Source organism: Phyllobates terribilis, unplaced genomic scaffold (genome assembly GCF_046119375.1).
Source record: "Phyllobates terribilis strain yellow unplaced genomic scaffold, ASM4611937v1 Scaffold_5__5_contigs__length_657084704, whole genome shotgun sequence".
Taxonomy (NCBI): Eukaryota; Metazoa; Chordata; class Amphibia; order Anura; family Dendrobatidae; genus Phyllobates; species Phyllobates terribilis.
In genome coordinates this window covers 652,680,315-652,704,061 of record NW_027362765.1, presented here as the reverse complement: position 1 = coordinate 652,704,061, position 23,747 = coordinate 652,680,315, and the positions used below count along the sequence as shown (strand labels likewise).

Genomic DNA, 23,747 nt, shown 5'->3' with positions numbered 1-23,747 from the left:
CCTTGTTATCAACAGCAGCCTTTTAAACTCACCTGAGCTAACAGGTATGTGCGCTGGTTACTCTGCTGCGCTTAAAATTTCTTTTTTGGTTTGCTACAATGCCTTTTCTGAAACGTTGTCTCCCTCTGCTGGAACACTGACTTCTTTCATTTAATGCCTGCAGACTATAAAAGAGAACCCAACCCAAAAAGTTTTGTTGATTAGTCTGTGGCATTCTGTTAAACTGTTGCTTATGGCGGTCTCTGTGAGCTTCTCAGCGACATTCAGCCAGCCAGGTATCCTGCCTGCAGTAGATGGAATGTGGCAATGGAACGCTGGCTGCGCGTGTCATAATAGGCTCTGAGCCTTTATATACCTGTGCACAGCAGCAGCCACCTTCAGTCTGCTGCTGGACAGCCAGCAGCAGCAGCAGCAGGAGAGGTATGTAATCAGGAGCCCTCCTGCTAAGGGTAGACAGCTGCTCGTTCCACCCCACCCCCCGCCTTAATTGGTTCTCCTCCCTTCCAACGGTGTTGAGGCGGGTGGGAACAGCAGGGGGTGAAGGTGCTGTGTTTAAAGAGGTGGAGTTATGCAGATCTAAAACGCGTGGATTGCAGCAGCAGCAAGCCGAAAAGTGCAGGCATGTAAGGGATCTAGAGGTTGACAACATGTCTTCTTAACGGGAGTCCAGGAGCTCATCTCCACAAATGGACTTTTCAGGATCCTTGGGTGGCTCCGTAGTTTGAAACCAATTCTGGTTATCGCTTCTCGGCCTTTTGGCTAAGATCAAGTGTAGTATCTGTTCTTATCAGTTTAATATCTGATACGTCCCCTATCTGGGGACCATATATTAAATGGATTTTTAGAACAGGGAGATGGAAAAAGAGCTTGCTCTGTCCACTCCACGCATTGACCTGGTATTGCAGTATCTCCAGGACCGGTGCACCCCTTCTTTAATGCAGTTTCTAAAATCAGAAAGAATTGAATTCAATGTTTTTTGTTCATTTTGCTTGTTTGTCGGATTTTGGGATGGACTCTTTGGCTTTGCTTTTCTTCTCCTCATTGGATTTTTCATGTTCAAAGTTGCAGAAGCCAGATTACAAGCTCATTTTGGTTCAACTTCAGCAACTGTGCATTGCATTGCCATGTAATGTGATGCAATGCTATCTTTCTAGCTCTCCCTTTTTACTTCCTTTTGGATAAACAGACATATTAGGCAAGCATTTTGGAGCTTTCACCTAAATAACTACAGGTGGTGAGATAAGCTGCACAATATAATTGACCTTTCAGTATATTGTTGCACACACACCATCTATTTAGCAAATGCCCTTGTTATCAACAGCAGCCTTTTAAACTCACCTGAGCTAACAGGTATGTGCGCTGGTTACTCTGCTGCGCTTAAAATTTCTTTTTTGGTTTGCTACAATGCCTTTTCTGAAACGTTGTCTCCTTCTGCTGGAACACTGACTTCGTTAATTTAATGCCTGCAGACTATAAAAGAGAACCCAACCCAAAAAGTTTGGTTGATTAGTCTGTGGCATTCTGTTAAACTGTTGCTTATGGCGGTCTCTGTGAGCTTCTCAGCGACATTCAGCCAGCCAGGTATCCTGCCTGAAGTAGATGGAATGTGGCAATGGAACGCTGGCTGCGCGTGTCATAATAGGCTCTGAGCCTTTATATACCTGTGCACAGCAGCAGCCACCTTCAGTCTGCTGCTGGACAGCCAGCAGCAGCAGCAGCAGGAGAGGTATGTAATCAGGAGCCCTCCTGCTATGGGTAGACAGCTGCTCGTTCCACCCCACCCCCGCCTTAATTGGTTCTCCTCCCTTCCAACGGTGTTGAGGCGGGTGGGAACAGCAGGGGGTGAAGGTGCTGTGTTTAAAGAGGTGGAGTTATGCAGATCTAAAACGCGTGGATTGCAGCAGCAGCAAGCCGAAAAGTGCAGGCATGTAAGGGATCTAGAGGTTGACAACATGTCTTCTTAACGGGAGTCCAGGAGCTCATCTCCACAAATGGACTTTTCAGGATCCTTGGGTGGCTCCGTAGTTTGAAACCAATTCTGGTTATCGCTTCTCGGCCTTTTGGCTAAGATCAAGTGTAGTATCTGTTCTTATCAGTTTAATATCTGATACGTCCCCTATCTGGGGACCATATATTAAATGGATTTTTAGAACAGGGAGATGGAAAAAGAGCTTGCTCTGTCCACTCCACGCATTGACCTGGTATTGCAGTATCTCCAGGACCGGTGCACCCCTTCTTTAATGCAGTTTCTAAAATCAGAAAGAATTGAATTCAATGTTTTTTGTTCATTTTGCTTGTTTGTCGGATTTTGGGATGGACTCTTTGGCTTTGCTTTTCTTCTCCTCATTGGATTTTTCATGTTCAAAGTTGCAGAAGCCAGATTACAAGCTCATTTTGGTTCAACTTCAGCAACTGTGCATTGCATTGCCATGTAATGTGATGCAATGCTATCTTTCTAGCTCTCCCTTTTTACTTCCTTTTGGATAAACAGACATATTAGGCAAGCATTTTGGAGCTTTCACCTAAATAACTACAGGTGGTGAGATAAGCTGCACAATATAATTGACCTTTCAGTATATTGTTGCACACACACCATCTATTTAGCAAATGCCCTTGTTATCAACAGCAGCCTTTTAAACTCACCTGAGCTAACAGGTATGTGCGCTGGTTACTCTGCTGCGCTTAAAATTTCTTTTTTGGTTTGCTACAATGCCTTTTCTGAAACGTTGTCTCCTTCTGCTGGAACACTGACTTCTTTCATTTAATGCCTGCAGACTATAAAAGAGAACCCAACCCAAAAAGATTGGTTGATTAGTCTGTGGCATTCTGTTAAACTGTTGCTTATGGCGGTCTCTGTGAGCTTCTCAGCGACATTCAGCCAGCCAGGTATCCTGCCTGCAGTAGATGGAATGTGGCAATGGAACGCTGGCTGCGCGTGTCATAATAGGCTCTGAGCCTTTATATACCTGTGCACAGCAGCAGCCACCTTCAGTCTGCTGCTGGACAGCCAGCAGCAGCAGCAGCAGGAGAGGTATGTAATCAGGAGCCCTCCTGCTAAGGGTAGACAGCTGCTCGTTCCACCCCACCCCCCGCCTTAATTGGTTCTCCTCCCTTCCAACGGTGTTGAGGCGGGTGGGAACAGCAGGGGGTGAAGGTGCTGTGTTTAAAGAGGTGGAGTTATGCAGATCTAAAACGCGTGGATTGCAGCAGCAGCAAGCCGAAAAGTGCAGGCATGTAAGGGATCTAGAGGTTGACAACATGTCTTCTTAACGGGAGTCCAGGAGCTCATCTCCACAAATGGACTTTTCAGGATCCTTGGGTGGCTCCGTAGTTTGAAACCAATTCTGGTTATCGCTTCTCGGCCTTTTGGCTAAGATCAAGTGTAGTATCTGTTCTTATCAGTTTAATATCTGATACGTCCCCTATCTGGGGACCATATATTAAATGGATTTTTAGAACAGGGAGATGGAAAAAGAGCTTGCTCTGTCCACTCCACGCATTGACCTGGTATTGCAGTATCTCCAGGACCGGTGCACCCCTTCTTTAATGCAGTTTCTAAAATCAGAAAGAATTGAATTCAATGTTTTTTGTTCATTTTGCTTGTTTGTCGGATTTTGGGATGGACTCTTTGGCTTTGCTTTTCTTCTCCTCATTGGATTTTTCATGTTCAAAGTTGCAGAAGCCAGATTACAAGCTCATTTTGGTTCAACTTCAGCAACTGTGCATTGCATTGCCATGTAATGTGATGCAATGCTATCTTTCTAGCTCTCCCTTTTTACTTCCTTTTGGATAAACAGACATATTAGGCAAGCATTTTGGAGCTTTCACCTAAATAACTACAGGTGGTGAGATAAGCTGCACAATATAATTGACCTTTCAGTATATTGTTGCACACACACCATCTATTTAGCAAATGCCCTTGTTATCAACAGCAGCCTTTTAAACTCACCTGAGCTAACAGGTATGTGCGCTGGTTACTCTGCTGCGCTTAAAATTTCTTTTTTGGTTTGCTACAATGCCTTTTCTGAAACGTTGTCTCCTTCTGCTGGAACACTGACTTCTTTCATTTAATGCCTGCAGACTATAAAAGAGAACCCAACCCAAAAAGTTTGGTTGATTAGTCTGTGGCATTCTGTTAAACTGTTGCTTATGGCGGTCTCTGTGAGCTTCTCAGCGACATTCAGCCAGCCAGGTATCCTGCCTGCAGTAGATGGAATGTGGCAATGGAACGCTGGCTGCGGGTGTCATAATAGGCTCTGAGCCTTTATATACCTGTGCACAGCAGCAGCCACCTTCAGTCTGCTGCTGGACAGCCAGCAGCAGCAGCAGCAGGAGAGGTATGTAATCAGGAGCCCTCCTGCTAAGGGTAGAAAGCTGCTCATTCCACCCCACCCCCCGCCTTAATTGGTTCTCCTCCCTTCCAACGGTGTTGAGGCGGGTGGGAACAGCAGGGGGTGAAGGTGCTGTGTTTAAAGAGGTGGAGTTATGCAGATCTAAAACGCGTGGATTGCAGCAGCAGCAAGCCGAAAAGTGCAGGCATGTAAGGGATCTAGAGGTTGACAACATGTCTTCTTAACGGGAGTCCAGGAGCTCATCTCCACAAATGGACTTTTCAGGATCCTTGGGTGGCTCCGTAGTTTGAAACCAATTCTGGTTATCGCTTCTCGGCCTTTTGGCTAAGATCAAGTGTAGTATCTGTTCTTATCAGTTTAACCCCTTAATAACATCTGACGTACTAATACGCGTCTGTGCCCTGGGACTTAAGAGCCAGACCCGTATTAGTACGTCATGGCGATCGCGCGCGCACACAGGCTGTGCGGGCGCGATCGCCGCCGGGTGTCAGCTGATTGTCACAGCTGACACCCGGTACTATGTGCAGGGAGTGGTCACGCACCGCTCCCAGCACATTAACCCCCGCGATGCTGCGATCGAAGTCGATCGAAGTCGATCGCGGCATTGCGGGGGCAAGGGGAGGTGATCGCCGATACTCACCTCCTCTTCCGGCTTCCAGCGCAGTCTGCAAAGGCTTCCCGGGTGTTGCCATGACGACCCGATGTCGTCATGACAACATCCGGGTCACCAGAGAGCAGGAAGATTGCTTGGACATGCGCAGTGCATCTCCAAGCAATCTTCACACTGTGCACTTCTGACAGCCTTCATGGCATAGGGATGGTGCTCCATTCCTGTGCCATGCAGGCGATCAGAAAAAAAAAAGTGAAAGTCCCAGAGTGGGACAAAGTAATAAAGTGTATAAACTGTGTGAAAGTGGAAAAAAAAAAAAAAAAAATGTGCAAAAATATTATAAAAAAATAATAAAAATAATACACCAAAAATAAAAATATAATGTACCCATCAATAAATATTATTATAAAAAAAATAAAAAAAAAACAATAAAAGTACACATATTTGGTATCGCCGCGTCCGGAACAACCTGACCTATAAAACTGTCCCACTAGTTAACCCCTTCAGTGAACACGGTAAAAAAAAAAAAAAAAAAACAAGCAAAAAACAATGCTTTATCACCATACCGCCAAACAAAAAGTGGAATAACACGCGATCAAAAAGACGCATATAAATAAAAATGATACCGCTGAAAACGCCATCTCGTCCCGCAAAAAACAAGCCGCATATAGCTCCATCAGCCGAAAAATAAAAAAGTTATAGCTCTCAGAATAAAGCGATACTAAAAAATATTTTTTTCTATAAAATAGCTTTTATTGTGTATAAGCGCCAAAACATAGAAAAATTATACAAATGTGGTACCGCTGTAAACGTACTGACCCGAAGAGTAAAGCTGCCTCATCAATTTTACCACACGCAGAACAGAATAAAAAAAAAAAAAAAAAACAATTCCTGAATTGTTGGTTTTTGTTTATTCTGCCTCCCAAAAATCGGAATAGAAAGCGATCAAAAAATGTCACGTGCCTGAAAATGGCACCAATAACAACGTCAAGTCATCCCGCAAAAAACGAGCTGTCACATGACTGTCTGCAAAATTTGGAAAAATTATAGCTCTCAAAATATGGCGATGCAAAAACTAGATTTTACAAAAAATGCGTCTTTTAGTGTGTGACAGCTGTCAGTCATAAAAACCCCATATGATTCTGGCATTGCTGTAATCACACCGACCCGAAGAATAAAGTCGTCTAATCACTTATACCGCACAAGGAACGGCGTCAAAAATAAACTCTTGAGTTAGGATTGGGCTAGGGTTAGGGCTGGGTTTGGGGCTAGGGTTGTGCTGGGGCTAGGGTTGTGCTGGGGCTAGGGTTGTGCTGGGGCTAGGGTTGTGCTGGGGCTAGGGTTGTGCTAGGGTTAGGGCTGGGGTTGGGATTTTTTTCAAAAGTAAGAAAAAAAGATGACGATATGGCGACTAGTGTTGAGAGCAAGTGCTCGCTACTTGAGTTTGCATCGGGTGCTCTGGTATGCATTTAGTATCGTGGGTATTTGAGTGACGTGCTCGAGTCTCTGCCCCATATGCTTCGCGGCCAAAAAACTTTACGGGGATTGCCTGCCATGCACGAGCGATCCCCGCATGTTTTTTTTTGGGTGTCTAATAACCGTGAAACATGCAGAGCAGGGACTCGAGCATGTCACTCGAGCACACGCTGTACATGGTGCATACCTGAGTACCCGATGCAAACTCAAGTAGCGAGCACTTGCGCTCAAGAATAATGAAAACTTATTCAATATGATGACCTAATGTAAACAAATAATGTGCCGTACCTCTGGGTTCAAAATGTTCACTATACACCTTAATAAAATCTTTGAGGGGTATAGTTTCCAAAATGGGGACACTTGTGGGGGAGCTCCACTGTTTAGGCACATCACGGGCTCTCCAAACGCGACATGGTGTCCGCTAACAAATTGAATGGAAAATCGGCTCAAATTGTTAGCGGACGCCATGTTGCGTTTGGAGAGCCCCTGTGTGTCCAAACATTGGAGCTCCCCCACAAGTGACCCCATTTTGGAAACTAGACCCCCCAAGGCACCTTTCTAGATGCATAGTGAGCACTTGGAACCCCCAGGTGCTTCACAAATTGATTCGTAAAAATGAAAAAGTGAAAAAAAAAACACTTTTTCATTTTTATGAATCAATTTGTGAAGCACCTGGGGTTCCAAGTGCTCACTATGAATCTAGATAGGTGCCTTGGGGGGTCTAGTTTCCAAAATGGGGTCACTTGTGGGGGAGCTCCAATGTTTGGGCACACAGGGACTCTCTAAATGCAACATGGTATCCGCTAACAAATTAAATGGAAAATCGGCTCAAATTGTTAGCGGACACCACATTGCGTTTGGAGAGCCCCTCTGTGCCCAAACTTTGGAGCTCCCCCACAAGTGACCCCATTTTGGAAACTAGACCCCCCAAGGCACCTTTCTAGATGCATAGTGAGCACTTGGAACCCCCAGGTGCTTCACAAATTGATTCGTAAAAATGAAAAAGTGAAAAAAAAAACACTTTTTCATTTTTATGAATCAATTTGTGAAGCACCTGGGGTTCCAAGTGCTCACTATGAATCTAGATAGGTGCCTTGGGGGGTCTAGTTTCCAAAATGGGGTCACTTGTGGGGGAGCTCCAATGTTTGGGCACACAGGGACTCTCCAAATGCAACATGATATCCGCTAACAAATTGTCGGCTCAAATTGTTAGCGGATATCATGTTGCATTTGGAGAGTCCCTGTGTGCCCAAACATTGGAGCTCCTCCACAAGTGACCCCATTTTGGAAACTAGACCCCCCAAGGCACCTATCTAGATGCATAGTGAGCACTTGGAACCCCTAGGTGCTTCACAAATTAATTCGTAAAAATGAAAAAGTGTTTTTTTTTCACTTTTTCATTATTACGAATCAATTTGTGAAGCACCTGGGGGTTCCAAGTGCTAACTATGCATCTAGAAAGGTGCCTTGGGGGGTCTAGTTTCCAAAATGGGGTCACTTGTGGGGGAGCTCCAATGTTTGGGCACACAGCAGCTCTCCAAACGCAACATGGTGTCGCTAACAATTTGAGCCAATTTTGCGTTAAATTTGTTAGTGGACACCATGTTGCATTTAGAGAGCCGCTGTGTGCCCAAATATTGGAGCTCCCCCACAAGTGACCCCATTTTGGAAACTAGACCACCCAAGGCACCTATCTAGATGCATAGTGAGCACTTGGAACCCTCAGGTGCTTCACAAATTGATTCATACAAATGAAAAAGTGTTTTTTTTTTCACTTTTTCATTGTTACGAATCAATTTGTGAAGCACCTGGGGGTTCCAAGTGCTCACTATGCATCTAGATAGGTGCCTTGGGGGGTCTAGTTTCCAAAATGGGGTCACTTGTGGGGGAGCTCCAATGTTTGGGCACACAGGGACTCTCTAAATGCAACATGGTGTCCTCTAACAAATTTAACGGAAAATCGGCTCAAATTGTTAGCGACACCATGTTGCGTTTGGAGAGCCGCTGTGTGCCGAAACATTGGAGCTCCCCCACAAGTGACCCCATTTTGGAAACTAGACCCCCCAAGGCACCTATCTAGATGCATTGTGAGCACTTGGAACACTCAGGTGCTTCACAAATTGATTCATAAAAATGAAAAAGTGTTTTTTTTTTTCACTTTTTCATTGTTACGAATCAATTTGTGAAGCACCTGGGAGTTCCAAGTGCTCACTATGCATCTAGAAAGGTGCCTTGGGGGGTCTAGTTTCCAAAATGGGGTCACTTGTGGGGGAGCTCCAAAGTTTGGGCACACATGGGCTCTCCAAACACAACATGGCGTCCGCTAATTATTCAAGCAAATTTTACAATCAAAAAGTCAAATAGCTCTCCTTCCCTTCCGAGCCCTGCCGTGCGCCCAAACAGTATTTTTTTCCCAAATATTGGGTATCTGCGTGCCCAGGGGAAATTGCACAACAAATTTTGGGGTCCATTTTTTCTTGTTACCCCTGTGAAAATAAAAAAAATTGGGTCTAAATTAACATTTTTGTGAAAAAAGTTAAATGTTCATTTTTTTCTTCCACATTCAAAAAATTCCTGTGAAGCACCTGAAGGGTTAATAAAGTTCTTGAATGTGGTTTTGAGCACCTTGAGGGGTGCAGTTTTTAGAATGGTGTCACTTTTGGGTATTTTCTGTCATAAAGACCTGTCAAAGTGACTTCAAATGTGATGTGGTCCCTAAAAAAATGGTTTTGTAAATTTTGTTGGAAAAATGAGAAATCGCTGGTCAACTTTTAACCCTTATAGCTCCCTAACAAAAAAAAATTTTGGTTCCAAAATTGTGCTGATGTAAAGTAGACATGTGGGAAATGTTATTTATTAACTCTATTGTGTGACATATCGCTCTGATTTCAGGGCTTAAAAATTCAAATTTTGAAAATTGCAAAATTTTCAAAATTTTCGCCAAATTTCCGTTTTTTTCACAAATAAACGCAAGTGATATCGAAGAAATTTTTCCACAATCATGAAGTACAATATGTCACGAAAAAACAATCTCAGAATCAGGGGGATCCGTTGAAGCGTTCGAGAGTAATTACCTCATAAAGTGACAGTGGTCAGAATTGTAAAAATTGGCCCGGTCATTAACGTGCAAACCACCCGCGGGGCTTAAGGGGTTAATATCTGATACGTCCCCTATCTGGGGACCATATATTAAATGGATTTTTAGAACAGGGAGATGGAAAAAGAGCTTGCTCTGTCCACTCCACGCATTGACCTGGTATTGCAGTATCTCCAGGACCGGTGCACCCCTTCTTTAATGCAGTTTCTAAAATCAGAAAGAATTGAATTCAATGTTTTTTGTTCATTTTGCTTGTTTGTCGGATTTTGGGATGGACTCTTTGGCTTTGCTTTTCTTCTCCTCATTGGATTTTTCATGTTCAAAGTTGCAGAAGCCAGATTACAAGCTCATTTTGGTTCAACTTCAGCAACTGTGCATTGCATTGCCATGTAATGTGATGCAATGCTATCTTTCTAGCTCTCCCTTTTTACTTCCTTTTGGATAAACAGACATATTAGGCAAGCATTTTGGAGCTTTCACCTAAATAACTACAGGTGGTGAGATAAGCTGCACAATATAATTGACCTTTCAGTATATTGTTGCACACACACCATCTATTTAGCAAATGCCCTTGTTATCAACAGCAGCCTTTTAAACTCACCTGAGCTAACAGGTATGTGCGCTGGTTACTCTGCTGCGCTTAAAATTTCTTTTTTGGTTTGCTACAATGCCTTTTCTGAAACGTTGTCTCCTTCTGCTGGAACACTGACTTCTTTCATTTAATGCCTGCAGACTATAAAAGAGAACCCAACCCAAAAAGTTTGGTTGATTAGTCTGTGGCATTCTGTTAAACTGTTGCTTATGGCGGTCTCTGTGAGCTTCTCAGCGACATTCAGCCAGCCAGGTATCCTGCCTGCAGTAGATGGAATGTGGCAATGGAACGCTGGCTGCGCGTGTCATAATAGGCTCTGAGCCTTTATATACCTGTGCACAGCAGCAGCCACCTTCAGTCTGCTGCTGGACAGCCAGCAGCAGCAGCAGCAGGAGAGGTATGTAATCAGGAGCCCTCCTGCTAAGGGTAGACAGCTGCTCGTTCCACCCCACCCCCCGCCTTAATTGGTTCTCCTCCCTTCCAACGGTGTTGAGGCGGGTGGGAACAGCAGGGGGTGAAGGTGCTGTGTTTAAAGAGGTGGAGTTATGCAGATCTAAAACGCGTGGATTGCAGCAGCAGCAAGCCGAAAAGTGCAGGCATGTAAGGGATCTAGAGGTTGACAACATGTCTTCTTAACGGGAGTCCAGGAGCTCATCTCCACAAATGGACTTTTCAGGATCCTTGGGTGGCTCCGTAGTTTGAAACCAATTCTGGTTATCGCTTCTCGGCCTTTTGGCTAAGATCAAGTGTAGTATCTGTTCTTATCAGTTTAATATCTGATATGTCCCCTATCTGGGGACCATATATTAAATGGATTTTTAGAACAGGGAGATGGAAAAAGAGCTTGCTCTGTCCACTCCACGCATTGACCTGGTATTGCAGTATCTCCAGGACCGGTGCACCCCTTCTTTAATGCAGTTTCTAAAATCAGAAAGAATTGAATTCAATGTTTTTTGTTCATTTTGCTTGTTTGTCGGATTTTGGGATGGACTCTTTGGCTTTGCTTTTCTTCTCCTCATTGGATTTTTCATGTTCAAAGTTGCAGAAGCCAGATTACAAGCTCATTTTGGTTCAACTTCAGCAACTGTGCATTGCATTGCCATGTAATGTGATGCAATGCTATCTTTCTAGCTCTCCCTTTTTACTTCCTTTTGGATAAACAGACATATTAGGCAAGCATTTTGGAGCTTTCACCTAAATAACTACAGGTGGTGAGATAAGCTGCACAATATAATTGACCTTTCAGTATATTGTTGCACACACACCATCTATTTAGCAAATGCCCTTGTTATCAACAGCAGCCTTTTAAACTCACCTGAGCTAACAGGTATGTGCGCTGGTTACTCTGCTGCGCTTAAAATTTCTTTTTTGGTTTGCTACAATGCCTTTTCTGAAACGTTGTCTCCTTCTGCTGGAACACTGACTTCTTTCATTTAATGCCTGCAGACTATAAAAGAGAACCCAACCCAAAAAGTTTGGTTGATTAGTCTGTGGCATTCTGTTAAACTGTTGCTTATGGCGGTCTCTGTGAGCTTCTCAGCGACATTCAGCCAGCCAGGTATCCTGCCTGCAGTAGATGGAATGTGGCAATGGAACGCTGGCTGCGCGTGTCATAATAGGCTCTGAGCCTTTATATACCTGTGCACAGCAGCAGCCACCTTCAGTCTGCTGCTGGACAGCCAGCAGCAGCAGCAGCAGGAGAGGTATGTAATCAGGAGCCCTCCTGCTAAGGGTAGACAGCTGCTCATTCCACCCCACCCCCCGCCTTAATTGGTTCTCCTCCCTTCCAACGGTGTTGAGGCGGGTGGGAACAGCAGGGGGTGAAGGTGCTGTGTTTAAAGAGGTGGAGTTATGCAGATCTAAAACGCGTGGATTGCAGCAGCAGCAAGCCGAAAAGTGCAGGCATGTAAGGGATCTAGAGGTTGACAACATGTCTTCTTAACGGGAGTCCAGGAGCTCATCTCCACAAATGGACTTTTCAGGATCCTTGGGTGGCTCCGTAGTTTGAAACCAATTCTGGTTATCGCTTCTCGGCCTTTTGGCTAAGATCAAGTGTAGTATCTGTTCTTATCAGTTTAATATCTGATACGTCCCCTATCTGGGGACCATATATTAAATGGATTTTTAGAACAGGGAGATGGAAAAAGAGCTTGCTCTGTCCACTCCACGCATTGACCTGGTATTGCAGTATCTCCAGGACCGGTGCACCCCTTCTTTAATGCAGTTTCTAAAATCAGAAAGAATTGAATTCAATGTTTTTTGTTCATTTTGCTTGTTTGTCGGATTTTGGGATGGACTCTTTGGCTTTGCTTTTCTTCTCCTCATTGGATTTTTCATGTTCAAAGTTGCAGAAGCCAGATTACAAGCTCATTTTGGTTCAACTTCAGCAACTGTGCATTGCATTGCCATGTAATGTGATGCAATGCTATCTTTCTAGCTCTCCCTTTTTACTTCCTTTTGGATAAACAGACATATTAGGCAAGCATTTTGGAGCTTTCACCTAAATAACTACAGGTGGTGAGATAAGCTGCACAATATAATTGACCTTTCAGTATATTGTTGCACACACACCATCTATTTAGCAAATGCCCTTGTTATCAACAGCAGCCTTTTAAACTCACCTGAGCTAACAGGTATGTGCGCTGGTTACTCTGCTGCGCTTAAAATTTCTTTTTTGGTTTGCTACAATGCCTTTTCTGAAACGTTGTCTCCTTCTGCTGGAACACTGACTTCTTTCATTTAATGCCTGCAGACTATAAAAGAGAACCCAACCCAAAAAGTTTGGTTGATTAGTCTGTGGCATTCTGTTAAACTGTTGCTTATGGCGGTCTCTGTGAGCTTCTCAGCGACATTCAGCCAGCCAGGTATCCTGCCTGCAGTAGATGGAATGTGGCAATGGAACGCTGGCTGCGCGTGTCATAATAGGCTCTGAGCCTTTATATACCTGTGCACAGCAGCAGCCACCTTCAGTCTGCTGCTGGACAGCCAGCAGCAGCAGCAGCAGGAGAGGTATGTAATCAGGAGCCCTCCTGCTAAGGGTAGACAGCTGCTCGTTCCACCCCACCCCCCGCCTTAATTGGTTCTCCTCCCTTCCAACGGTGTTGAGGCGGGTGGGAACAGCAGGGGGTGAAGGTGCTGTGTTTAAAGAGGTGGAGTTATGCAGATCTAAAACGCGTGGATTGCAGCAGCAGCAAGCCGAAAAGTGCAGGCATGTAAGGGATCTAGAGGTTGACAACATGTCTTCTTAACGGGAGTCCAGGAGCTCATCTCCACAAATGGACTTTTCAGGATCCTTGGGTGGCTCCGTAGTTTGAAACCAATTCTGGTTATCGCTTCTCGGCCTTTTGGCTAAGATCAAGTGCTTTATTGCAGGAGATTGTGGTTGAAGGGCACTCGGGTACCCCTCTCCTTGGCCTGGCAGGATCGTCCACTTTGGTGGACTTAACCTGCTTGCTGCTATTAGGGAGAGGGCTTAGTCCCAGGGTAACGAGTTGCGATCCCCCAGCTTCCAGGTGTTTTTCGCTGCAAGAACACTGGGAGCGCAGATTGCAAGTGGCTGCAATTTGCAACCTTGTTGCGTTTTTCCATGGAGGTTGACCCTAACCTTGTGCCTCTTTATGCAAGGCTAAAAAACTCTATCCGAGTTCACTTTACGGCGGGTGGCTCGGATATGAGGAAATTAGGGTATGTAGTCCAGGACGTGCTCAGGAACCTTCTTGGCGTACAAAGGAATGAAATTCTCTCCATCCAGGATTATCCCAGAAGAGGTGACTATGACATCACATTCACCGGAGAAGGTATTTTTAGAGATGTACTAGAAAAGTTAAAAAAAGTTGAAAATAGTCCTGTTTTGAAAGGGATACAAATTGTTGAGCACGTCCTGGATGAGGTAAGACTGGTTATTGTAAAAATATTTTCGCCCTTTGTTTCTGCTCCAGAAGTAATGTCATTTCTAGCAATTTATTTTAAAAGTGTTAAATGTATTGGGAAGATATTAAACGAATATAACATATGGACATCTAAGTGGAAATTCCTTGTGAAGTGTACAAGAGATCCAAATACACCAGGTGGTATACGGCTCCCCCCCGCCCGTTTCAAAATTGGGCAAACAAATGGGGATTTCTTCTTTTCTGGGATGCCAGTATATTGCAGAAATTGTGGGCGCTATGGTCATTCAAAAGAAAACTGTCATGTATCATGTAGAAATTGTGCTAGTGAAGAACATGAGACAAAAGAATGCCCTAAGGAAAAGAAATGCAGTTTTTGCCAGACTCCAGGTCACTTTTATTTTTCTTGCCCTCACAGATTTCGGGAAGATGAGCAAAAGGGGAAGTCCAAGACGTCCGACCAAGGACCAAAAGATCAGACCACCCCTCAGGAGGAGGAACAACAACCTGGAGCCTCTGGAGACAATAAGGGCGTACCAAATAGTGAAGTGTCTCCAGAGTCTATGACAGGTAAAATACCAAATCCCAAAACCTGGCTGCAGGACCTGCGGGAGTCCAAAAGGAGGGCTGAGAAGGAGCAGAAGGGCACTACTGGTAAGGTCAAAAGGGACCGGCAAAAGGCCGACACAGAAGCCCATGCCCAGTCTGGGTCTCCTAGTGCTGAGGGCGCTGAGTGGATAAAGGTGGGTCCTAAGAAAAAGAAAAAGGGTGGTTCGGAGGAGGCAGCAGGAGGTGAACAGATGGACAATTCTCCAGAAGGGGACGTGGACGCTGGACCCTCAGGGGTTTCGGTCTCCGCTGCTACAGGTGGGGACCGGGATCTTGCTGCCTCTGAAGAGTCAGAGGCTCTGCCTTGTGCGCAACCTCCTCCTATAGGACGACCTTCTACAGGTCAAACAGGGGCGGCGGAACCCCTCGGGGACCCACCTGATGAGGAACTGCATGGCCAGCCAATGGACACCCAGCGGGTTCTGCCAGCCAGCCCTCCGAGCTATGCCAGTGTAGCGTCGGGTTTATATAAATGTGGTAATCTGTCCTCCTCCACGGAGACTCTCGTGACGATACTATCAGATGAGGAGGGAGGCGCAAGCCCAGTGGTCTGATCAGGTTCATCGGACAGGTAAATCCATTGCTCTTAGTTACCTAAGTAAAATTTCTACATTTTCTAATGATGGCTGAACTCAAAGGTATTTCCCTCAACGTGAGAGGCATAAAATCTAACACGAGAAGATATGCTCTTTTTAATTTTTTTACGTGTTTTACTGCATCTGTATTTTTTCTGCAAGAATGTAATATCCCACATGAAATGTCATATCAAAAATATAAAGATGAGTGGAAGTGTGGGCCATCTGTCTGGTCCGGATCGAATGCTGCAGGATCAGCGGGTGTAGCCATACTTTTTAAAGGGAACGTTTTAATTGATTTTATTCAGGAAATTTTACCAGGTCGTATTTTATTAGTGAAAGCTTTTATTGATGGTATTAGATGGCAGTTTTTAAATTTTTATGGATCCCCAGAGAAAAATGAAAGAGCCGAAATGCTTGATCTTTTACCATTATTTATTAATAACTCTGAACCTTTTATCTTAGCAGGGGATTTTAATTGTGTTTTAAAAGGTGAAAACCGGCGCTCCAGCTCTGTAAGCAGGAACTACGATAAAACCTCAGGTATGCTACATGATATAGTCAAAGATGCTAAATTGATAGACATATATAAAGAGTGTCATAGTGACAGCACAGAGGACGCCGGTTTCACTTGGAGCAATTCTAATTGTAGCTCTAGGATTGATTTTATTTTTGGTTCAGATAAAACAATACCTGCCAAATGTGAAGTTTTAACTAATATATTTTCAGACCATAAACTTTTATCCTTTACCATAAAAGTAAATGACAACAAAAAATGTGGTAAGAAAAGCTGGAAAATGAACGTATCCCTTTTAACCGACCCGCAGATTTTATCAGATTTTATTGAGTTTTATAGGAAATGTAGAAAAGGGAAAAAAACAAGTGAGACTATGAGTGTATGGTGGGATAGAATGAAAGTAAAAATAAAAGACTTTTTTATTAAAAAGAGTATATGTAGAGCCAAAGAAAAATATGAAGAATATAGAATTTTAAATACCCGCCTACAAACATTATTTAAGCTCAGAGACAATGGGATAGATGTACAAGTTGATATTTCAAACTTAAAAGAAGAGATTTCAAAATGGCTAGAACAAAAAGGAAAAGAGATAATTTTTCGTTCTAGAGTACAACATATAGAAGAAAATGAAAAGTGTTCCAGATATTTTTTTAGGAAAAATAAAAAAGAAAAAGTGATAATTGACCATATAGATGGTGAGAATAATATAAAAAATATGCTGGGTAAAGTTGAGGTTTTTTTTTCTAATCTTTTTAATGGAAAAAATATAGATAATAAATTAATGGATGATTCGCTGCAAGGACTAACAGCTGTTTTAGATCCCGCATCCCAAGAGTTTTTATCCCAAGTTTTAACGGAACAAGAAGTGTTAAAAACTATTAAAAGTTTTAAAACTGGAAAGGTCCCTGGTCCTGATGGCATCCCAATAGAATTTTATGTATGTTTTTATGATATTTTAAAAGATGATTTGTTTTATTTGTTTACTGAGGTTTTTAATAATAAGGTTTTATTAAATTCCTGGAAGAAAGGTGAAGTCTCCCTCCTATACAAAAAAGGCGATAAATCAAAATTAGAAAACTGGAGACCAATAACACTTTTAAATTGTGACTATAAAATAATGGCTAAAATTTGTGCAAATCGTCTAAAAGAAGTCATCAGCAAAGTTATTCATTCTAATCAAGTGTGTGGGGTGCCGGGGCGCAGTATATGGGACAATCTGAATTTAGTGAAAGACTGTATTGAGGATGTGAAAGACAGAAAGGGGAAAATGGCGATTTTATCTATTGATTTTGAAAAAGCATTTGACCGTGTCTCACACTTTTATCTTTTTAAAGTTTTAGAGAAAATGGGCATACCAGAAGGGTTTTTACTATCGCTTAAAGCATTTTACAAGGATTGTACAAGTAAGATTTTAGTGAATGGTTTTAAGACACAAGAGGTATTTTTACGGTCAGGGGTGAAACAGGGATGCCCTCTGTCCCCCCTACTGTTTATCTGTGCACTGGAACCAATGTTATGTGCAATACGCCAAAATAAACAGATATGCGGTGTCCCTCTGCCTGGAAGCGGTGGTTTGGAGGCCAAGGTTGTAGGCTACATGGATGACGTGGCGGTCTTGTGTACAGATGCACCATCACTTACGGCCACTCTCCATCAAGTGCAATCCTTTTGCCTAGCTTCTGGTTTTAAAATCAATTTTAATAAGTGTAACATTTTAAGTGTTGGGGGGATGATTTTACGTGATGTACCAATTAATGTCTCCGAATCCATTTCCATTTTAGGTATATCATTCACTGAAAATAATGATGGTTATAATAGTTGGGAAACAGTTATACAGAAAGTAAATACGAAAATATGTATGTGGAACATGAGGAGACTTACAATGGAGGGTAAAGTATTGGTTTTAAAGATGGTGATTTTACCTCTTTTATTGTATCTTAGCATGGTTTTCCCCCCGCCTGTTAATGTTTTAAAAAAGATAACCAAAACCTGTTTTACCTTCTTTTGGAACTCAAAAATGGAAAAGCTGAAAAGAGAAATCGTGATGAAATCAAAAGTAAAAGGTGGTAAAGATTTTCCAGATTTTAATAGGTTTCTTTTAATCCATCTGTTCGTTTACTGTTTTAATGCCCTTTTTAAGAATCACTATTGGTCCTTTTTTATGCGTTTTAATACAGGATTTTTTATGAGAAAGTTTGGATGGTATGAAGTTAATATATCTGTGCCCCATGCTTTTAATTTGTCGACGCATTATGAGATTTTAAGGAAAATAGTGTCCGATTTTAATTTAGGGACTAAGAAAATAGAGGAATTAAGAAATAGTAAGAAACTAATTAAAGAAATACGTAAAAGTGAGGAAATATGTAATGTTGACAGATATGATGATGACAAATCTATGTCTATCTGGAAAATGATTAACGTTTTTTATCTTTTTAATGAACAGAGAGATCTGGCTTGGAGTTGCATGCACCGCTGTCTTCCTTGCCGGGCATTCCAATACAGAAGAGGATTTGTGAGGTCTGCCATCTGCCCAAGAGCCGGATGCCAAGACGAGGAAACGGTGGAACATCTATTATGGACATGTAATTTTGCAAAGGATTTCTGGAGAAGACTGCTCCCCCTACTGGAAAGGGTGGCAGACCTCAAGGACTTTACATATAAAACTGTGCTATACGGACTTATGGAATGCCCCACAATGGACCAGTACACAATGGCTTGGAAGACAGTGAACTGCGCCAAGTCATCTCTCTGGAAAGCGCGCAACATTGCTATTTTTAAACAAGATGTTTTATCAGTGAATGATGTTTTAAGTTTATGTTTATGTGAAATGTATACTTATTATTTAATTGACAAAAAGAAGAATGTACATATTTCCAAAAAATGGCTTGTTGACCAATGGAACCTAATTATTTAAAATCTTTGTATTTTTTTGTTTTGTAAATTTCATTTGTCTTTTAACGTTTGGTATTTGTGTAATTATGCTTGTAATTTGTTAAAGTTTTAATAAACGGTTTTATCCCTCTGCAGGGGATAGCCAAATTAAAAAATTTGTTCTTATCAGTTTAACATCTGATACGTCCCCTATCTGGGGACCATATATTAAATGGATTTTTAGAACAGGGAGATGGAAAAAGAGCTTGCTCTGTCCACTCCACGCATTGACCTGGTATTGCAGTATCTCCAGGACCGGTGCACCCCTTCTTTAATGCAGTTTCTAAAATCAGAAAGAATTGAATTCAATGTTTTTTGTTCATTTTGCTTGTTTGTCGGATTTTGGGATGGACTCTTTGGCTTTGCTTTTCTTCTCCTCATTGGATTTTTCATGTTCAAAGTTGCAGAAGCCAGATTACAAGCTCATTTTGGTTCAACTTCAGCAACTGTGCATTGCATTGCCATGTAATGTGATGCAATGCTATCTTTCTAGCTCTCCCTTTTTACTTCCTTTTGGATAAACAGACATATTAGGCAAGCATTTTGGAGCTTTCACCTAAATAACTACAGGTGGTGAGATAAGCTGCACAATATAATTGACCTTTCAGTATATTGTTGCACACACACCATCTATTTAGCAAATGCCCTTGTTATCAACAGCAGCCTTTTAAACTCACCTGAGCTAACAGGTATGAGCGCTGGTTACTCTGCTGCGCTTAAAATTTCTTTTTTGGTTTGCTACAATGCCTTTTCTGAAACGTTGTCTCCTTCTGCTGGAACACTGACTTCTTTCATTTAATGCCTGCAGACTATAAAAGAGAACCCAACCCAAAAAGTTTGGTTGATTAGTCTGTGGCATTCTGTTAAACTGTTGCTTATGGCGGTCTCTGTGAGCTTCTCAGCGACATTCAGCCAGCCAGGTATCCTGCCTGCAGTAGATGGAATGCGGCAATGGAACGCTGGCTGCGCGTGTCATAATAGGCTCTGAGCCTTTATATACCTGTGCACAGCAGCAGCCACCTTCAGTCTGCTGCTGGACAGCCAGCAGCAGCAGCAGCAGGAGAGGTATGTAATCAGGAGCCCTCCTGCTAAGGGTAGACAGCTGCTCGTTCCACCCCACCCCCCGCCTTAATTGGTTCTCCTCCCTTCCAACGGTGTTGAGGCGGGTGGGAACAGCAGGGGGTGAAGGTGCTGTGTTTAAAGAGGTGGAGTTATGCAGATCTAAAACGCGTGGATTGCAGCAGCAGCAAGCCGAAAAGTGCAGGCATGTAAGGGATCTAGAGGTTGACAACATGTCTTCTTAACGGGAGTCCAGGAGCTCATCTCCACAAATGGACTTTTCAGGATCCTTGGGTGGCTCCGTAGTTTGAAACCAATTCTGGTTATCGCTTCTCGGCCTTTTGGCTAAGATCAAGTGTAGTATCTGTTCTTATCAGTTTAATATCTGATACGTCCCCTATCTGGGGACCATATATTAAATGGATTTTTAGAACAGGGAGATGGAAAAAGAGCTTGCTCTGTCCACTCCACGCATTGACCTGGTATTGCAGTATCTCCAGGACCGGTGCACCCCTTCTTTAATGCAGTTTCTAAAATCAGAAAGAATTGAATTCAATGTTTTTTGTTCATTTTGCTTGTTTGTCGGATTTTGGGATGGACTCTTTGGCTTTGCTTTTCTTCTCCTCATTGGATTTTTCATGTTCAAAGTTGCAGAAGCCAGATTACAAGCTCATTTTGGTTCAACTTCAGCAACTGTGCATTGCATTGCCATGTAATGTGATGCAATGCTATCTTTCTAGCTCTCCCTTTTTACTTCCTTTTGGATAAACAGACATATTAGGCAAGCATTTTGGAGCTTTCACCTAAATAACTACAGGTGGTGAGATAAGCTGCACAATATAATTGACCTTTCAGTATATTGTTGCACACACACCATCTATTTAGCAAATGCCCTTGTTATCAACAGCAGCCTTTTAAACTCACCTGAGCTAACAGGTATGAGCGCTGGTTACTCTGCTGCGCTTAAAATTTCTTTTTTGGTTTGCTACAATGCCTTTTCTGAAACGTTGTCTCCTTCTGCTGGAACACTGACTTCTTTCATTTAATGCCTGCAGACTATAAAAGAGAACCCAACCCAAAAAGTTTGGTTGATTAGTCTGTGGCATTCTGTTAAACTGTTGCTTATGGCGGTCTCTGTGAGCTTCTCAGCGACATTCAGCCAGCCAGGTATCCTGCCTGCAGTAGATGGAATGTGGCAATGGAACGCTGGCTGCGCGTGTCATAATAGGCTCTGAGCCTTTATATACCTGTGCACAGCAGCAGCCACCTTCAGTCTGCTGCTGGACAGCCAGCAGCAGCAGCAGCAGGAGAGGTATGTAATCAGGAGCCCTCCTGCTAAGGGTAGACAGCTGCTCGTTCCACCCCACCCCCCGCCTTAATTGGTTCTCCTCCCTTCCAACGGTGTTGAGGCGGGTGGGAACAGCAGGGGGTGAAGGTGCTGTGTTTAAAGAGGTGGAGTTATGCAGATCTAAAACGCGTGGATTGCAGCAGCAGCAAGCCGAAAAGTGCAGGCATGTAAGGGATCTAGAGGTTGACAACATGTCTTCTTAACGGGAGTCCAGGAGCTCATCTCCACAAATGGACTTTTCAGGATCCTTGGGTGGCTCCGTAGTTTGAAACCAATTCTGGTTATCGCTTCTCGGCCTTTTGGCTAAGATCAAGTGTAGTATCTGTTCTTATCAGTTTAATATCTGATACGTCCCCTATCTGGGGACCATATATTAAATGGATTTTTAGAACAGGGAGATGGAAAAAGAGCTTGCTCTGTCCACTCCACGCATTGACCTGGTATTGCAGTATCTCCAGGACCGGTGCACCCCTTCTTTAATGCAGTTTCTAAAATCAGAAAGAATTGAATTCAATGTTTTTTGTTCATTTTGCTTGTTTGTCGGATTTTGGGATGGACTCTTTGGCTTTGCTTTTCTTCTCCTCATTGGATTTTTCATGTTCAAAGTTGCAGAAGCCAGATTACAAGCTCATTTTGGTTCAACTTCAGCAACTGTGCATTGCATTGCCATGTAATGTGATGCAATGCTATCTTTCTAGCTCTCCCTTTTTACTTCCTTTTGGATAAACAGACATATTAGGCAAGCATTTTGGAGCTTTCACCTAAATAACTACAGGTGGTGAGATAAGCTGCACAATATAATTGACCTTTCAGTATATTGTTGCACACACACCATCTATTTAGCAAATGCCCTTGTTATCAACAGCAGCCTTTTAAACTCACCTGAGCTAACAGGTATGAGCGCTGGTTACTCTGCTGCGCTTAAAATTTCTTTTTTGGTTTGCTACAATGCCTTTTCTGAAACGTTGTCTCCTTCTGCTGGAACACTGACTTCTTTCATTTAATGCCTGCAGACTATAAAAGAGAACCCAACCCAAAAAGTTTGGTTGATTAGTCTGTGGCATTCTGTTAAACTGTTGCTTATGGCGGTCTCTGTGAGCTTCTCAGCGACATTCAGCCAGCCAGGTATCCTGCCTGCAGTAGATGGAATGCGGCAATGGAACGCTGGCTGCGCGTGTCATAATAGGCTCTGAGCCTTTATATACCTGTGCACAGCAGCAGCCACCTTCAGTCTGCTGCTGGACAGCCAGCAGCAGCAGCAGCAGGAGAGGTATGTAATCAGGAGCCCTCCTGCTAAGGGTAGACAGCTGCTCGTTCCACCCCACCCCCCGCCTTAATTGGTTCTCCTCCCTTCCAACGGTGTTGAGGCGGGTGGGAACAGCAGGGGGTGAAGGTGCTGTGTTTAAAGAGGTGGAGTTATGCAGATCTAAAACGCGTGGATTGCAGCAGCAGCAAGCCGAAAAGTGCAGGCATGTAAGGGATCTAGAGGTTGACAACATGTCTTCTTAACGGGAGTCCAGGAGCTCATCTCCACAAATGGACTTTTCAGGATCCTTGGGTGGCTCCGTAGTTTGAAACCAATTCTGGTTATCGCTTCTCGGCCTTTTGGCTAAGATCAAGTGCAGTGATCTACCGGTTGCTGCCTTGGTCTTGGCTGAGAGGTGCCTTGGGTACCCGGCTCCTTGGCCTCGGGGGATCGCTGCATGTAGCAGTGCGGCTTCACCCCCTTGCTGCTTTTGGGGAGCCGGATTAGTCCCGGGGCAACGAGGGGCGATCAGCCTGCCTGCTTTTTTTAAGTAGGCGAGGAGGATTTTTGCCACCTTTGGTGTGAAGATATGGACGGGAGAAGCCCAAATATGCTGACCTGTGAAGAGGTCCCAGTTTTTGCAAGATTGAAGAATGCAGTGCGGTTTATTTTTTTGGATCCAGAGAAGAAGAAGTCTGGCTTGTTTTTTTTGGTAGAGAAGATTTTGTTTGGACTATTGGAAGTTCAAATGGAACAAGTTTTGTCTATGTTGGAGTTCCCGAAGAGAGGGATATATGATGTTATTTTTTGTTCAGAAGATATCTTTTCTGACTTTTGGAAGAGAATGGATCTAGTGAAGGAAGATTCGATACTTGAAGGTGTTTTTTTTGTGTCGCATTTTCCTAGGAAGGAAAGGCTAATAGTAATAAGGATGTATAGTCCTTTCATATTGGAAGAAGAGATCATGACCTTTTTATCCCGGTACTGTGAGAAAGTGAGTTCTGCTGGCAAAATGTTTAACCGATATGGTTTTTGGACCACGAGGTGGAGGTTCCTGGTCAAGTTCAAGGAAAGTTCGGATGGTGTTGTGGTACTCCCACCAAGTAGATTCAAAATCGGGACAGTTAATGGAGATATGTTCTTTACAGGTATGCCGAAGTTTTGTAGGCGTTGTAAACAGTATGGCCATGAAAAGGATTCCTGTACATTACAGTGGTGTGCCAAGTGTGAAGAAGTGGGACATAAGGCAGAGAATTGTGAAAAAAGTAAGAAATGTAATCTATGTGGTGGCAGTGGTCATTTATATGATTGCTGTCCTGTCAATAAAAGGGAGGAGAAGTCAGTTGACAAGGAAGATGGAAAAGAAGAAGAGTCTGAAACTGCCCCCCATGATGAAACGGAAGAGAACATATCTCAAAAGAAGGAGGAACAAATAAGAGATATAAGAA

At 43.2% G+C, this 23,747-nt stretch overlaps 8 non-coding genes and 2 pseudogenes across 8 annotated transcripts; all 10 read left to right on the top strand.

Annotated features, from left to right (window-relative positions):
- Positions 1-739: 739 nt before the first annotated feature.
- On the top strand, positions 740-930 carry LOC141274833 (U2 spliceosomal RNA). The gene has a single exon (XR_012323097.1). It is a non-coding gene; the product is annotated as a U2 spliceosomal RNA (small nuclear RNA).
- Positions 931-2,044: 1,114 nt separating this feature from the next.
- Positions 2,045-2,235, top strand: LOC141274832 (U2 spliceosomal RNA). The gene has a single exon (XR_012323096.1). It is a non-coding gene; the product is annotated as a U2 spliceosomal RNA (small nuclear RNA).
- A 1,115-nt stretch (positions 2,236-3,350) lies between these two features.
- LOC141274831 (U2 spliceosomal RNA) lies at positions 3,351-3,541 on the top strand. Its single transcript, XR_012323095.1, has one exon. It is a non-coding gene; the product is annotated as a U2 spliceosomal RNA (small nuclear RNA).
- Positions 3,542-4,656: 1,115 nt separating this feature from the next.
- On the top strand, positions 4,657-4,873 carry LOC141150859 (U2 spliceosomal RNA; annotated as a pseudogene).
- A 4,750-nt stretch (positions 4,874-9,623) lies between these two features.
- LOC141150997 (U2 spliceosomal RNA) lies at positions 9,624-9,721 on the top strand (annotated as a pseudogene).
- Positions 9,722-10,843: 1,122 nt separating this feature from the next.
- Positions 10,844-11,034, top strand: LOC141274133 (U2 spliceosomal RNA). Its single transcript, XR_012322423.1, has one exon. It is a non-coding gene; the product is annotated as a U2 spliceosomal RNA (small nuclear RNA).
- Positions 11,035-12,149: 1,115 nt separating this feature from the next.
- On the top strand, positions 12,150-12,340 carry LOC141274830 (U2 spliceosomal RNA). The gene has a single exon (XR_012323094.1). It is a non-coding gene; the product is annotated as a U2 spliceosomal RNA (small nuclear RNA).
- Positions 12,341-18,730: 6,390 nt separating this feature from the next.
- Positions 18,731-18,915, top strand: LOC141150485 (U2 spliceosomal RNA). The gene has a single exon (XR_012246675.1). It is a non-coding gene; the product is annotated as a U2 spliceosomal RNA (small nuclear RNA).
- Positions 18,916-20,030: 1,115 nt separating this feature from the next.
- On the top strand, positions 20,031-20,221 carry LOC141274829 (U2 spliceosomal RNA). Its single transcript, XR_012323093.1, has one exon. It is a non-coding gene; the product is annotated as a U2 spliceosomal RNA (small nuclear RNA).
- A 1,115-nt stretch (positions 20,222-21,336) lies between these two features.
- LOC141274828 (U2 spliceosomal RNA) lies at positions 21,337-21,527 on the top strand. The gene has a single exon (XR_012323092.1). It is a non-coding gene; the product is annotated as a U2 spliceosomal RNA (small nuclear RNA).
- The last annotated feature ends 2,220 nt before the right edge of the window (positions 21,528-23,747 follow it).